At 46.0% G+C, this 16264-nt stretch overlaps 1 protein-coding gene across 1 annotated transcript in view; it reads left to right on the top strand.

Annotated features, from left to right (window-relative positions):
- LOC115474082 (polycystic kidney disease protein 1-like 1) overlaps nt 1-16264 on the top strand; it is an 868156-nt gene that overhangs the window by 457585 nt on the left and 394307 nt on the right. The gene's annotated exons all lie outside the window — the stretch shown is intronic.

Below are 16264 nucleotides of genomic sequence, written 5' to 3'. Positions count from 1 at the left end.
TTTTTCTGGTATTGTGCTGCATGCAGAATCTGTATGCTAATTTGTTTTTTGTCATTTTGGGTATACTGGAGCGGGGCTGGATGGGGTGGGTGGGCCCCAGCGAACTGGTCTGCACAGCTCCTTGCAGTTGCTAAGACTGGCCCTGTCCGTCGTTGACTGTCTGCCACTGGGCCGGGCCCCCTGCATTGAAATCACAGCGCCTCTCACCTCTATGTGAAAGCACTGCAGGCAGCAGCAGATCGCCTCCCTTCGGGCTTCCTTCCCTCTCTGTGTCCCGCTCTCACGGAAGTTATGTCAGAAGAGAGCGGGACACAGGGAGGGAAGGAGGCCCGAAGGAGGGAGGCGATCTGCTGCTGCCTGCAGCGCTTTCACATGGAGGTGAGAGGCGCTGTGATTTCAATGCAGGGGCTCGGCCCGGTGGAGGGGGAGTGGCGGCGACCTCAGGGGGGGGGGGGGGGCCCGGGTGTGGCCTTGTCCCGGGCCTGGCCCAGTCTCTCGGCGGCCCTGTCCTTGACCCATTGATTAGAGAAATTCAGTCCAACCCGGACATCAAAGGGGTTCAGTTGAGGCATTCTACCTTCAAGATAGCTGCTTTTGCCAATGATCTGTTTGTCCATTTAGTTGATTCCCAAACTTCTTTGACGGCTTTGTTGGAAAGTATGCACGAATATGGAGATTTCTCAGGCTTTCAACTAAATTATCTCAAATTGGAGGCTTTGCCAACCACTAATTCAGTGAAATGAGAGTGGTCAGAATGGTTTCCCTTAAGCAGTGGCCACCAAGGGGGGGCGGTGGGGGCGGTCCGCCCCGGGTGCACATCGCTGGGGGGGTGCCGCGGCACGCGCCTGTCGGCTGCGAGTTCGAATCGCTACGCTAAATTCTCTCGTTCGCTGCAGCTCCCTCCTTCTGCCCTGGAACAGGTTACTTCCTGTTCCGGGGCAGAGGGAGGGAGCTGCAGCGAACGAGAGAATTTAGCGTAGCGATTCGAACTCGCAGCAGACAGGCGTGCGCCGCGGCACCCCCTCCCTAGTGGCGTGCACCCGGGGGGGGGGGGGGGCGCATCGGCGATCTGCCCCGGGTGTCATCGACGCTAGGAACGCCACTGCCCTTACGATGGGCAGATGGTTTCTTTAAATGTTTGGGTATTTAACTAGTGATGTTTTAAAACTATACCTTATTAATGTGCAAAAACTTTAAACATTTTTAAAGGAACAATTTACCATTATCTCTTCTGGGGAGGATTAGTTTGTACAAAATGTCCTTGTTCCCTAAGTGGTTATATGTATAGCAATTACTCCCTTTATACCTTTTAAAAAAATACATTAAGCTTCTGTCCTGTCACCTTACCTGCTTTTGATGGTAGGGCAGGAAACCTAGGTTGAAATTCCAATATTTCTACAGGCGCTGGTCACATGGAGGGATGGAACTACCAGACTTAGGGCAATATAACAAAACATGCCTGTTGCGTCATCTGAAAGACTAGATCTATGATTTTACTGAATTATATTCCACTCTCTTATGAACGAGATTTTTTTGGCGCCCTGGTCTCCAATTTCTCTTCTACATGTTTCCACTAAATCTCTTCCCAAACATCTAAGAGTGTGATCGTGATCTCATTATGTGCTGTTTGGAGAGATGTTGCGAGACTCTGGAACCAGGATCCACATAATTCAGATCTACTTCCTCTTAGAGGCAATTTAACTGAAGAACATAAGAGTAGCCATACTGGGTCAGACCAATGGTCCATCTAGCCCAGTATCCTGTTTCCAACAGTGGCCAAACCAGGTCACAAGTACCTGGCAGAAACCCAAATCATGGCAACATTCCATGCTACAAATTCCAGGGCAAGTAGTTGCTTCCCTATGTCTGTCTCAATAGAATTTCACCCAGGGGTAGACTCTGTAGTTTTTCCCCATTGGGAAAAGGGTGGGGTACTTTGTTGAGATCATTTGTTAACTGTGAGTGGTACCTTACTGGGCTTTCCTGATTTACTCAAAACTTCCTTAGTCTAAATAGGGAAGTATTCAGCAGAGTCTTTTTGCCACAATTTTAGCCTGCAATTTGGTCTCGTAGTTGATGAGAGAAATTGGTTGATAAGATTCCACTTTTGTATGATCTCTCCTCAGTTTAGGGAATGTCAAAATCTGAGCTGTCCTCAGGCTATCAGTAAGTTCACTTTGATCTACCATCTCACTAAACGCTGCCGCCAGGGGGGATGAAATCTCCTCTTTCAGCAATTTATAAAATTCTGACCAGTATCCATCTAGACCCTGAGCTTTACACACAGGTATATTTGCTTATCATTAATTCTATACCTAAGGCTGGTCTTATAAAATTCTGCTCACCTGGTTGGAATCTCCTGCAGGGGACAGGTTGTCAGTCTCAGAGCTACATATTAGGCGGTCAGGTAGATTATGGGGATATCTTACATAAATGGGTGGAGGAGTTGGGAGCTGAGACAACTGTGGATCTTGGACATACAGTTGCCAACATTGCATCCATCACATTTGCTGCTGATCTGAGAGAATGTCAATTTCTGGTGCTCCTTCAAGGCTATATTACTCAACGACAAGCATGTCATATGGGTGTATTGTCTTCTTCAACTTGTCTTAAATGTCAGAGCTCATAGGTTACCTTTCTTCATGCTTTTTGGAGCTGCACTCCTATATTGTTTTTTTGGAAGATACTTTTTAGTTATCTGACAAGGGTGGTTGGCCAAACTGTAACTTGTTCTCCCTTAGGTGCTATTGTAGATCAGGGTGAAGCGTTTGGCCTTCAGGGGACGGGTAAATGCTTATTCGTATGTAAGGCATATATTATGGGAAAAAAAGTGTATTTTACAACACTGGATTGGACAGGCTGCACCATCATATTGACAATAGAGAACTCAGTCACATAATGCTAATGGAGTTAAGAGATGCTAACCATTCCTTCAAAAGAAGAAAATTGTTTTTATCTGTCTGGAATGATTATGTTCAATCACTATATCATAAAGCATGAAGTTTTGCTTTGAACAAATTACACTTGTTGTGAGAATCAGGGTATGATTATACTATTGGGAGGTATAAGAGTACAATCTCCTAATGGTATTGTTAGGCTTTAGTCAGGAGGGGAGGGTTGGGTAGTGGGCGGGTTGGGGAAAAGGGGAGGTATTGTTCATTTATTGTTATCAAGCTGGATTGGGTTTAATAATTTACTTTTGGCTGATGTATTCCTTGCTGGTTATTGACTTGTTTGTTGAATAATAAATATTGAAACATAGCAAAAGGGGCCCTTTTACTTACTAAGCAGTTGCCTCCTCATTCTATAGCCTAAAGTTAGGTGCCAGTTGAACACTAAGGGCCAGATTTAGTAAACGGTGCTCAAAATTAAGCGCCCCCCCCCCAAACAAAAAATTGACACTGAACAGTATACTATAACAGGCATTCTGGGTTTGGCGCTCTTTATAGAACAGCATATAGCACTGGGATCCACGCCCAACTTTGGGTGTGAGGAGTTACACCAACTGAAACTACGTGTAGCACTATTCTGTATCACTGCATGCATTTTAAGGGAATGCCCATGACCTTCACATGCTCCTCCTGTGGTCCCTTTGCAGTTCCACATAGAAACACTTATGCACTGTTCTATAAATTGACACTTAAGTGTGTTTTTGCGTGGGTCTACCGGCACAGAAGTAACGCCTAACGTTTGGTGCTATATATAGAATTCCCCTGAAAGTTATAGCACACAAACACTTATATGCAGGACTATTAAAGTTACGTATGTAAGTGCTAGCTGTGCACTCAGTGGTATTCTGAGCATTTCTAACTTCTGGTGAGGCCTCATTTAGAATATTGTGTACAATTCTGGAGACTTCACCTTCAAAAAGATATAAACAGAATGGAGTCCGTCCATAGGGCGGCTACTAAAATGATCAGTGGTCTTTGTTATAAAGATATGGGGACAGACTTAAAGGTTTCAATATGTATGCTTTGGAAGAAAGGCAGATGAGAGATATGATAGAAACATTTAAATACTTACGTGTCATAAATACACAGTAGGCAAGCCTCTTTCAATTGAAAGGAAGCTCTGGAATGAGGGGCATAGGATGAAGGTGAAAGAGGACCAACTCAGAAGTAACCTGATGAAATACTACTTCATGGAAAGGGTGGTGAATTTGTGGAACAGCTTCCCGGTGGAAGTGGTGGAGACGAAAACAGTATCTGACTTCAAGAGAGCTTAGGACAAGTACATAGGATCTCTAAAGGAGTGATAGAGAGAATAGATGGCATGGATAGGCCATATGGTCTTTATCTATGTTTCTATGTGTGTAACTTACAGAATACTGCAAGTTATGTGATAAAGTGCCATTATTGATCAGGCATAAATGGCAGGGCCGGCCCTAGGGTTTCTAGCGCCCTCCTGCAGTCTATTAGTCGGCGCCCCTACTCATCCAGAGGCGGGATCACTATGGCTCCGCCCCCACAGTAGACACACCCCTTTTACCAGCCATGGCATCATTGAAAATATTACACCAGTATAGAAGAAAAATAACTTAGCACACAGACCAGGAATTAGGAGAACAGACAGTCTTGCCAACTCTGAAAAACAATGTGTTATCAAAATGTCAGAATCTAACAAACAGATCCCTATTCAGACACTTGGCCTTGCAGTCACACATGTAGAACAGAGATAGCCCCTCTTCAAATTCTTCAAATATTAACCTGAAATCTTTAGACTCTGCATTAAGCACAATAGCCTTCCCATCGAGCAAAGCTTAGGATCTAGCTAGGACAGACTTAATCAGCATAAACTAACATATTCTACAATCTGAGTTGGACAAACTAACAGGAGTTACTGAAGTGGGAATGAGAGATAGGTGATGGTTAGGAATTGAAAACAGGCATCTAGCCCTCCTGTCCTGTAAGTTGCTGTGGTGGGGGTGGAAAAGGGTGGGTCAGGTGCAGCACTAAACAGCAGTCTCTGACAAAACAAGGGTCCAGGCTCTGCTGTGCTGTCTCTGTCTGAGCCCTCTCTGGGCACAGGGCAGAGGTTAGCTGAGCTCCCACAAGTTATTTCAGAGCCAGATTCAGTTGGAGCAGTGACGTTGTCTGACAAACACAAGGAGGATATTTCTCTGCTTGGGAGGGGGGAGGGGACGGGACAGAGAGCTGACAGCTTTGGAGCCAGACTGAGATGAGCAGCAGAGATTAGATACTCAGCAGAACTTGATTGCTTGCAAAGTGACGCCCTTGAAGGCATTCGCCCCCCTGCAGTGCTTACCCTGCTTACCGGGTTTGACCGGCCCTGATAAATGGGTATGCCAAAATATAAGTGGAAAGGTGTCGAATTACTCTAGTTTTCTATAGGAACATTTATGTGCTCTTATAGAACACATGATTTGGACACCTAAATTGTAGAATGCAGTTATAGAATTGCCCCTTAGGCCTAGATTCAGTAAATGGCATTAAAAAAACTGCACTGAAAAAAATCAGCAAGGTGCAATATTCTATATGGAATAACGCTTAGGCTGATCGATACCTGCACCAAACATTGGTCACAAGAATTTACACCAGCTGAAACCTGGTGTAAATCCTGGTGTGCAAGTTAGGTGCAGATCTCCCAGATTCATAGCACTGTACGCATCTTGGGAGAACACCCATGATCTGCCCATGCCTCTCCCATGGTCACGCTCCCTTTTGGATTGCTTGTAATGCTATTGTCATGAAATGCCTAGCACCCACTTGGGGTTAACCACATGGCCACATAGAAGGTCTGTCCCCAGCACTGCTCAGGACACCTGCACCTGGGCACTTGCTCTATACTAACCCCATACACTAGGTTCAGCTTGCCTCTGGGTGAGTCTCCCACCCACAAGTTATTCCCCAGTGATTTCTAGGACACTGTGGCCACACTCCCAGGGGTCTCACAGTTTCCAGACAGTACTCACAGACCCAAAACACAAACCACCAGGATTCTTAGTCAGTTCAGGACAGCAGAACTAATACTTGAACAGTAAATAGAAAAAGGTGAAATCAGCAAACAGTAACGGGTAACTGAATATGGTTCAATTATAAAACTATCTAAACATTTATTTACTACCCGAGTAGTACCTGGGGAGTTCAGGAAATATAGCTGCTCACAGGTTATAAAATATAACTGCTGACAGGGCCTGAGTAAAGAGATCTTTCTCTCTCCACTCCCTGGCTGAGACTGGGGAAAATCCAGTACCTTCTGGCTAGATTTGAACTCCAGGGCTAACCAAAGCCCAGAGCACCAACTTTGAAAGCATCTGGCTAACGGTACTACAAATTGCCTTTCTATAAGCTTAAACTGGAAAAGAGAGAGTCTTTTTCTGCAGCAGCTTTAATGCATAAAACAAGCGCCATCTACTGGCCAGTTAGAAGAAATACATGTTATCAGTAAAAGTAATACAGTTCACAGACTTAGGAACTCACTGTTTCGTCACACCTCCCTTCTTTAAGAGAGATCCAAGAATGCAGCCTCTTCAGTCCACTATGTCGGGTCTCGACATTCCAGTGCCAGGATGATTCTGGCTCTTCCTACCTGGGGAGTCCATCAGCATTTCCATGTTCAAAGCCCGTCCAGTGCTGTATGGTGAAGTTGTACATCCGCATGGACAGACTCCACTGAAGTAGCTTCCCATTCTCTCCTGAGACTCTTTTAAACCACAGCAATGGATTGTGATCTGTGACAAAAGTAAAGTCTTCCCATTCAGATATGGTTATAAGTACATAAGTATTGCCATACTGGGACAGACCAAAGGTCCATCAAGCCCAGCATCCTGTTTCCAACAGTGGTAAATCCAGGTCACAAATACCTGGCAAGATCCCGAAAAAGTTCAATACATTTTATGCTGCTTAGCCTATAAATAAGCAGTGGATTTTCTCCAAGTCTATAGACTTTTCCTTTTTTAAGCCCTGCTAAGCTAACCGCCTTTACCACATTCTCTGGCAATGAATTCCAGAGTTTAATTTCACGTTGAGTGAAGAAAAATTTTCTCCGATTTGTATTAAATTTATTGCTTTGTAGCTTCATCGCATGCCCCCTAGTCCTAGTATTTTTGGAAAGAGTAAACAAACGATTCACGTCTACCCGTTTCACTTAACTCATCATTTTATAGACCTCTATCATATCTCCCATCAGCCGTTTTTATTTCATGCTGAAGAGCCCTAGATGCTTCAGCCTTTCCTCATAGGGAAGTCGTCCCATCCCCTTTATCATTTTCGTTGCCTTTCTCTGTACCTTTTCTAATTCCACTATATCTTTTTTGAGATGTGGCAACCAGAATTGAACACAGTATTCAAGGTGCGGTCGCACCATGGACCTATACAAAGTCATTATAACGTCCTCACTTTTGTTTTCCATTCCTTTCCTAATAATACTTAACATTCTATTTGCTTTCTTAGCCGCCGCAGCACACTGAGCAGAGGGTTTCAACATATCATCAACAACAATGTCGATATCCCTTTCTTGGTTGGTGACTCCAGGGCCGTGCCGATGCGGTAAGCGAGGTAAGCGCCGCAGGGGGGCGCCCACCTCTGGAGGGCGCCGCCGCGGTGCTTACCCTCGCCTCGCCGAGGACTTTAAATCTTTTGGCACCAGAGAGGGGGGTGCCGCCGCTCCCGCTGCTCTTCATCCTGGCACCCCCCCTCCCTGCGGCGCTTACCTCGCTTACCGCATCGGCACGGCCCTGGAGTCACCAACCAAGAAAGGGATATCGACATTGTTGTTGATGATATGTTGAAACCCTCTGCTCAGTGTGCTGCGGCGGCTAAGAAAGCATCGCGTCGGCAATTTCTTTTTAAAGACGGGTGGCAGGGAGAAGACGAGGCAGGGTGAGGGTGGGGGACAGATGGGGTGACCGTGAAGGTGGGGGAGGACTCGGATAGCAGAAGGGACTGGGTGGGAGACAGATGGGGTGAGGGGGACTCGGATGGGCAGAAGGTACTGGGTGGGAGCCAGATGGGGTGAGGGGGACTCGGATGGGCAGAAGGGACTGGGTGGGAGACAGATGGGGTGAGGGGGACTCGGATGGGCAGAAGGGACTGGGTGGGAGACAGATGGGGTGAGGGTGGGGGGCACTTGGATAGCAGAAGGGACTGGGTGGGAGACAGATGGGGTGAGGGGGACTCGGATGGGCAGAAGGGACTGGGTGGGAGACAGATGAGAGAAGGGGCATGGAGCTGGAACTGGGGTCTGAAAAGTGAGCAGGAGGGAGAATGGGGTCATGCCTGGGGCATGGGTGGATGGGAGAATCAATGGATCTGGAACTAGGGGCAGCCGCAGGTGGGAACTGGGAGCCAAAAAGAGGGGGCAGTGAGAGAGGGGGGATAGATCCTGGATGGAATGGGGAGTGAGAGGGAGGGCAGACCCTGAATGGATGGGAGGGCAGAGAGGCATGGATGGGAGGGCAGGGCCCAGGGAGAGGACAAATTGCTGGAAGGGGAGGGGAAAGAGGATTGCTGGCTATGGATGGAGGAGGGAAAGCAGAGAGGGACAAGGATGGACATGGGGGCCCAGGGAGAGGACAAATTGCTAAACAAATGCTAAAATGAAAATAAAATAATTTTTTTCTACCTTTGTTGTCTGGTGACTTTCTTTTTTCAATCATGCTGGTCCAGTATCTGATTCTGCTGCTATCTGTCCTCTTAACTCCATTTCCAGGGCTTCCTTTCCATTTATTTCTTTACTTTTCTCCTTTCTTCTTCATTTCTTGCTCTATATCCATTTCCAGCAATTTCTCCTCTCTCCCTGTGTCCTGCCCTCCCATCCATGTCCATTCTTGTCCCTCTCTGCCCTTCCCTCCTCCATCCATAGCCAGCAATCCTTCTCTCTCCCCTCCCCTCCATTTTCAAAAGGCGTTTGACAAGGTACCTCATGAAAGGCTACAGAGGAAATTGGAGGGTCATGGGATAGGAGGAAATGTCCTATTGTGGATTAAAAACTGGTTGAAGGATAGGAAACAGAGAGTGGGGTTAAATGGGCAGTATTTACAATGGAGAAGGGTAGTTAGTGGGGTTCCTCAGGGGTCCGTGCTAGGACCGCTGCTTTTTAATATATTTATAAATGATTTAGAGATGAGAGTAACTAGCGAGGTAATTAAATTTGCTGATGACACAAAGTTATTCAAAGTCGTTAACTTGCGACAGGATTGTGAAAAATTACAAGAGGACCTTACGAGACTGGGAGACTGGGCGGCTAAATGGCAGATGATGTTTAATGTGAACAAGTGCAAGGTGATGCATGTGGGAAAAAAGAACCCGAATTATAGCTACGTCATGCAAGGTTCCACGTTAGGAGTTACGGACCAAGAAAGGGATCTGGGTGTCGTCGTCGATAACACACTGAAACCTTCTGCTCAGTGTGCTGCTGCGGCTAAGAAAGCGAATAGAATGTTGGGTATTATTAGGAAAGGTATGGAAAACAGGTGTGAGGATGTTATAATGCCGTTGTATCGCTCCATGGTGCGACCGCACCTTGAGTATTGTGTTCAATTCTGGTCGCCGCATCTCAAGAAAGATATAGTAGAATTGGAAAAGGTGCAGCGAAGGGCGACTAAAATGATAGCGGGGATGGGACGACTTCCCTATGAAGAAAGACTAAGGAGGCTAGGGCTATACAGCTTGGAGAAGAGACGGCTGAGGGGAGACATGATAGAGGTATATAAAATAATGAGTGGAGTGGAACAGGTGGATGTGAAGCGTCTGTTCACGCTTTCCAAAAATACTAGGACTAGGGGGCATGCGATTAAACTACAGTGTAGTAAATTTAAAACAAATCGGAGAAAATTTTTCTTCACCCAACGTGTAATTAAACTCTGGAATTCGTTGCCGGAGAAAGTGGTGAAGGCGGTTAGCTTAGCAGATTTTAAAAAGGGGTTGGACGGTTTCCTAAAGGACCATAAACCGCTACTAAACGGACTTGGAAAACTCCAAAATTCCAGGAATAACATGTATAGAATGTTTGTACGTTTGGGAAGCTTGCCAGGTGCCCTTGGCCTGGATTGGCCGCTGTCGTGGACAGGATGCTGGGCTCGATGGACCCTTGGTCTTTTTCCAGTATGGCATTACTTATGTACTTATGTAATATTTTGGCAACAATTCTATAACAACGAATGGACAGCACCAACAGACTCACCCCAAGTTCTCCTTGAATGGGACAACAGATGCAGAAACATATTAGACAACATAGCACCACTTCAAACCAGAACCTCACACAGAAAGAAATCAATACCATTTTTTAATGAAGAATTGAAAGAATTAAAAACAAAAGTCAGAAGATTAGAACGAGCATGGAATAAGAAAAAAGACAATTCCGCGCTCAACGACTGGAAACAACTACAAAGAAAATACAAATACACCATCAGACAAGCCAAAAGATCATACTATAAAACTGAAATCGGACCAGACTACAAAGATACACATAAACTCTTCCAACTGGTAAATAAACTTCTAAATACTGTATAATTATAGTACAGCAAGAGGCCCTCACTGGATGCCCACCGGAAGGGTGGAAGGCCAGATTTTAGGACTCAGGCTGTAAAAATACCAGCTAGGTTTAAAAATCTATGACTGGCTGAGCAAGGACTTGCTTTTCCAGCAAGTTAATATGTGTCCCAGCTTGGGATCCATCCACTGGAATAGTGGTGGGTCAATTTACATACCTTAAACAGCTTAAACTGCTAAAAGGCACTGGCGAGGCCTGAAAAACTTATGACGGCCTGGTTGCTGAGCCCCTGCAGTAGCAGGGTTGCTTGGTAAGCCTTATTCGAATTTAGTGTGACATTCAAAAGCAGTACAAAAGCCAAAAACAAAGAATTAATGGCTAAAATCCTAAAACGTTAAGTTCACAAAATGGAGGCTGATACAGGTAAAATGGCAGCCAGAGTCACAAGATATGGAACTGATCTCTTCATCTTAGAAGAGATGGTTGCACAAGATTAGAAACAACAGTCCATATTAGGAGTTGACCATATTAGGAGTTGTTTACAAGACAGGAAAAAGATTAAGAAACAGGTGGACACCTGACCTGTGGTTAAGATAAAAAAGTCCCTCTCCATAGACTTGTATGGGGACCAAATACTATATAAGAAATGCAAATCTGAGTTGAATTCAGATTTCGGAGTCCATCCCCAACGAATCTCAGGGGGCGAAGCCCTGGCCGGTTGAACTCAGAATTTGACTGAAGTGTGTACTGTCCTGAAGTATTCAATTGGTGAGAATAAAGACTATTTCTATCACTACCTTCTCTAGTCTGTGTTCTCTGTTTCCTTTAACATTCTTATACAAGTGGTATTCACATAAGTAGATTATCTTTTAAACTCCAGTACATTATGTGGGAGAACAGATGCACTAAGATGCCCTTAGGAATTAGGAGGTCATATTTAAGAGACTTATTATGAGCCTTCTGGAACTCTCTCTCCATCTCCGTGGGCAAGGGTCCTGCGGGGATCTAGAGAGGGGTAATTAAAAACAATACCACCCCAGTTAATTCTAACAACATAGGCATCCCATCAGCGACCTTGCGAACTACTTCAAGGAGAAAATGATAAAGCTACGGCTCATGATACATAACAACACAACTGACTGTGTAAACCTCCTTGAGTGTCTAGATCCAATACCTGGGGAACATCCAGCAGACCGATCATGGACCAACTTTGAAGCAATCTCGATCGATTAACATCTCCCAATCACTGAAAAGATATGCCAAGTCGCAATGCAAACTAGACATCTGCCCTAGTAGCCTTGTAAGATCTGCCCCTTAACAACTCAAAACAGACCTCATGAACCACCTGAACTACATGCTACAAAATGGTCTCTTCCCAACGGATAAAGGAAACATTTTACTCACCCCCTACCGTGTGTTAGGCGGGGAGAGTCTGATTGGCATGGACGGGGAGAGGGATCTTGGGGTGATAGTATCTGAGGACCTGAAGGCGACTAAACAGTGCGACAAGGCGGTAGCCGTAGCGAGAAGATTGCTAGGCTGTATAGGGAGAGGTGTGACCAGCAGAAGAAAGGAGGTTTTAATGCCCCTGTATAAGACGTTGGTGAGGCCCCACCTGGAGTATTGTGTTCAGTTTTGGAGGCCGTATCTTGCGAAGGATGTAAAAAAAATGGAAGCGGTGCAAAGAAAAGCTACGAGAATGGTATGGGATTTGCGTTCCAAGACGTATGAAGAGAGACTTGCTGACCTGAACATGTATACCCTGGAGGAAAGGAGGAACAGGGGTGATATGATACAGACGTTTAAATATTTGAAAGGTATTAATCCGCAAACAAATCTTTTCCGGAGATGGGAAGGTGGTAGAACGAGAGGACATGAAATGAGATTGAAGGGGGGCAGACTCGAGAAACTACTACTACTACTTAGCATTTCTATAGCGCTGCCAGGGTTACGCAGCGCTGTACAAGTTTAAACATGGGGAAGGACAGTCCCTGCTCAAGAGAGCTTACAATCTAAAGGTAACAAACTATGTAGTAAGTGTAGGTATGATGAATGGAGAAGGTGGTTAGGTGCCAAAAGCAAGGGAGAAGAGATGGGCTTTGAGTAAGGACTTGAAAATGGTCAGGGAGGGCGCATGGCGTATGGGCTCGTGAAGTCTGTTCCAGGCATAAGGTGATGCGAGGCAGAAGGGGCGGAGTCTGGAGTTAGCAGTGGTGGAGAAGGGTACAGATAGGAGTGATTTGTTCTGAGAGCGGAGGTTACGGGTGGGAACATACGGGGAGAGGAGGGTAGAGAGGTAATGGGGGGCTGCAGATTGAGTGCACTTGAAGGTCAATAGGAGAAGCTTGAACTGTATACGATAGCGAATCGGGAGCCAGTGAAGCGACTTGAGGAGAGGGGTGATATGAGAGTATCGGTTCACGTGGTAGATGAGACGTGCGGCGGAACTTTGGACAGATTGAAGGGGGGATAGGTGGCTAAGCGGGAGGCCAGCGAGGACAAGACGAGAGGTAATGAGCGAGTGGACGAGGGTTCGGGTGGTCTGTTCAGAGAGGAGTGGGCGAATTTTGCTAATATTATAGAGGAAGAAGCGACAGGTCTTAGCTGTCTGCTGGATATGGGCAGAGAAGGAGAGGGAGGAGTCAAAAATGACTCCGCAATTGCGGGCTGAAGAGACGGGGAGGATGAGGGCGTTGTCAACAGAGACGGAAAGTGGGGGAAGAGGAGAAGAGGGTTTGGGTGGAAAGACAAGGAGCTCAGTCTTTGCCATGTTCAGTTTCAGATGCCGGTTGGACATCCAGGCAGCGATGTCTGAAAGGCAAGCCGAAACTTTGGCCTGGGTTTCGACTGTGATATCGGGAGTGGAGAGATAAAGCTGGGTGTCATCAGCATAGAGATGGTCCTGGAAACCATGTGATGAGATCAGCGAGCCCAGGGAAGAGGTGTAAATCGAGAAAAGAAGCGGTCCAAGGACAGATCCTTGAGGAACCCCAACAGAGAGCGGGACAGGGGTGGAAGAAGAGCCATTAGAAAATACTCTGAAGGTGCGTTGGGAAAGATACGAAGAGAACCAGGAGAGGACGGAGCCCTGGAACCCGAATGAGGACAGTGTGTCGAGAAGTAAATTATGATTGACGGTGTCAAAGGCGGCGGATAGGTCGAGGAGGATGAGGATGGAATAGTGACCTTTGGATTTGGCAAGGAACAGGTCATTGCAGACTTTAGAGAGTGCTGTTTCTGTCGAGTGAAGTGGGCGAAAGCCCGATTGAAGCGGATCTCAGGAAGTATTTTTTCACGGAGAGGGTGGTGGATGCTTGGAATGCCCTCCCGCGGGAGGTGGTGGAGATGAAAACGGTAACGGAATTCAAACATGCATGGGATATGCATAAAGGAATCCTGTGCAAAAGGAATGGATCCTCAGAAGCTTAGCTAAAATTGGGTGGCGGAGCAGGTGGGGGGAAGAGGGGTTGGTGGTTCGGAGGCGAGAACAGGGGAGGGCAGACTTGTATGGTCTGTGCCAGAGCCGGTGATGGGAGGCGGGACAGGTGGTTGGGAGGCGGGAAAAACTGCTGGGCAGACTTGTACAGTCTGGGCCCTGGGAGAGACAGGTGCAAATCAAGGTAAGGTATACACATGAGTTTGTCTTGGGCAGACTGGATGGACCATGCAGGTCTTTTTCTGCCGTCATCTACTATGTTACTATGTATGTTACTATGTTACCCAAAGACGCAAAGAAAAGTACAAATGAGGGAGGGAAAGGTGAGTAATGGAGTGCCTCAGGGATCGGTGCTGGGGCCGATTCTGTTCAATATATTTGTGAGTGGCATTGCCGAAGGGTTAGAAGGTAAAGTTTGCCTATTTGTGGATGATACTAAGATCTGTAACAGAGTGGACACCCGGGAGGGAGTGGAAAACATGAAAAAGGATCCGAGGAAGCTAGAAGAATGGTCTAAGGTTTGGCAATTAAAATTCAATGCGAAGAAATGCAAAGTGATGCACTTAGGAAATAGAAATCCACAGGAGATGTATGTGTTAGGCGGGGAGAGTCTGATAGGTACGGGTGGAGAGAGGGATCTTGAGGTGATAGTATCTGAGGATTTGAAGGCGACGAAACAGTGTGACAAGGCGGTGGCCGTAGCTAGAAGGTTGTTAGGCTGTATAGAGAGAGGTGTGACCAGCAGAAGAAAGGGGGTGTTGATGCCCCTGTATAAGTTGTTGGTGAGGCCCCACCTGGAGTATTGTGTTCAGTTTTGGAGGCCGTATCTTGTTAAGGATGTAAAAAGAATTGAAGCGGTGCAAAGAAAAGCTATGAGAATGGTAAGGGATTTGCATTACAAGACGTATGAGGAGAGACTTGCTGAACTAAACATGTATACTCTGGAGGAAAGGAGAAACAGGGGTGATATGATACAGACGTTCAAATATTTGAAAGATATTAATCCGCAAATGAACCTTTTCCGGAGATGGGAAGATGGTAGAATGAGAGGACATGAAATGAGATTGAAGGGGGGCAGACTCAAGAAAAATGTCAGGAAGTGTTTTTTCACGGAGAGAGTAGTGGATGCTTGGAATGCCCTCCCGCGGGAGGTGGTGGAAATGAAAATGGTAACGGAATTCAAACATGCATGGGATATGCATAAAGGAATCCTGTGCCGAGGAATGGATCCTCAGGAGCTTAGTCAAGATCGGGAGGTGGGGATAGTGCTGGGCAGACATATACGGTCTGTGCCAGAGCTGGTGGTGGGAAGCGGGACTGGTGGTTGGGAGGCGGGGATAGTGCTGGGCAGACTTGTACGGTCTGTGCCAGAGCCGGTGGTTGGGATGCGGGGCTGGTGGTTGGGAGGCGGGGATAGTGCTGGGCAGACTTATACAGTCTGTGCCCTGAAGAGCAGAAGTACAAATCAAAGTAGGGTATACACAATAAGTAGCAAATATGAGTTATCTTGTTGGGCAGACTGGATGGACCGTGCAGGTCTTTTTCTGCCATCATCTACTATGTTACTATGTAATTACCGTCCAGTAGCATCTATCCCGCTGATAACAAACTTATAGAGGGCGTAGTTATGAAACAGCTCACTAATTACCTAAATAAGTACTCAATTCTTCACGAATCTCAATCAGGATTTCGGTCGAACCACAGCACTGAAACAGTACTAGTGACCTTAATGAACAAATTTAAACAAGCAATCGCAACTGGCAACAACGTACTTCTTTTACAATTCGACATGTCTAGTGTCTTCGATATGGTCAACCATGGAATATCACTACATATCCTAGAATACTTTGGAATTGGAGGTAACGTTCTTAACTGGTTCAGAGGATTCCTGACCTCAAGATCATACCAAGTAACAACCAACAAGGCTATATCAGCCCCATGGACACCTGAATACCGAGTTCCCCAAGGATCCCCCCTCTCGCCAACCCTCTTCAACCTAATGATGATAACCTTAGCCAAGCTACTAGCTAACCAAAAATATATGCAGATGATGTCACGATATACATCTCGTTTAAACATGATCCAAAGGACATCTCCAACGAGATCAACCAAAGCTTCCAAACAACTTAACGCAGAAAAAACACAATGCCTTATACTCATCTCACAACATAATACAAATAAATTCGCTACCATAACCATACCGAACTTTTCACTTCCCGTCTCAAATACACTGAAAATTCTTGGAGTCACCCTTGATTGGAATCTCACACTCGATAACCACGTAAAGAATACAACTAAGAAGATGTTCTACTCCATGTGGAAACTTAAAAGAGTAAAACCTTTATTCCCAAGATCCATCTTTCGCAACCTGGTATA

Source organism: Microcaecilia unicolor, chromosome 1 (assembly GCF_901765095.1).
Source record: "Microcaecilia unicolor chromosome 1, aMicUni1.1, whole genome shotgun sequence".
In the NCBI taxonomy this organism is placed as follows: domain Eukaryota; kingdom Metazoa; phylum Chordata; class Amphibia; order Gymnophiona; family Siphonopidae; genus Microcaecilia; species Microcaecilia unicolor.
This window is presented reverse-complemented; position numbering and strand designations above follow the sequence as displayed.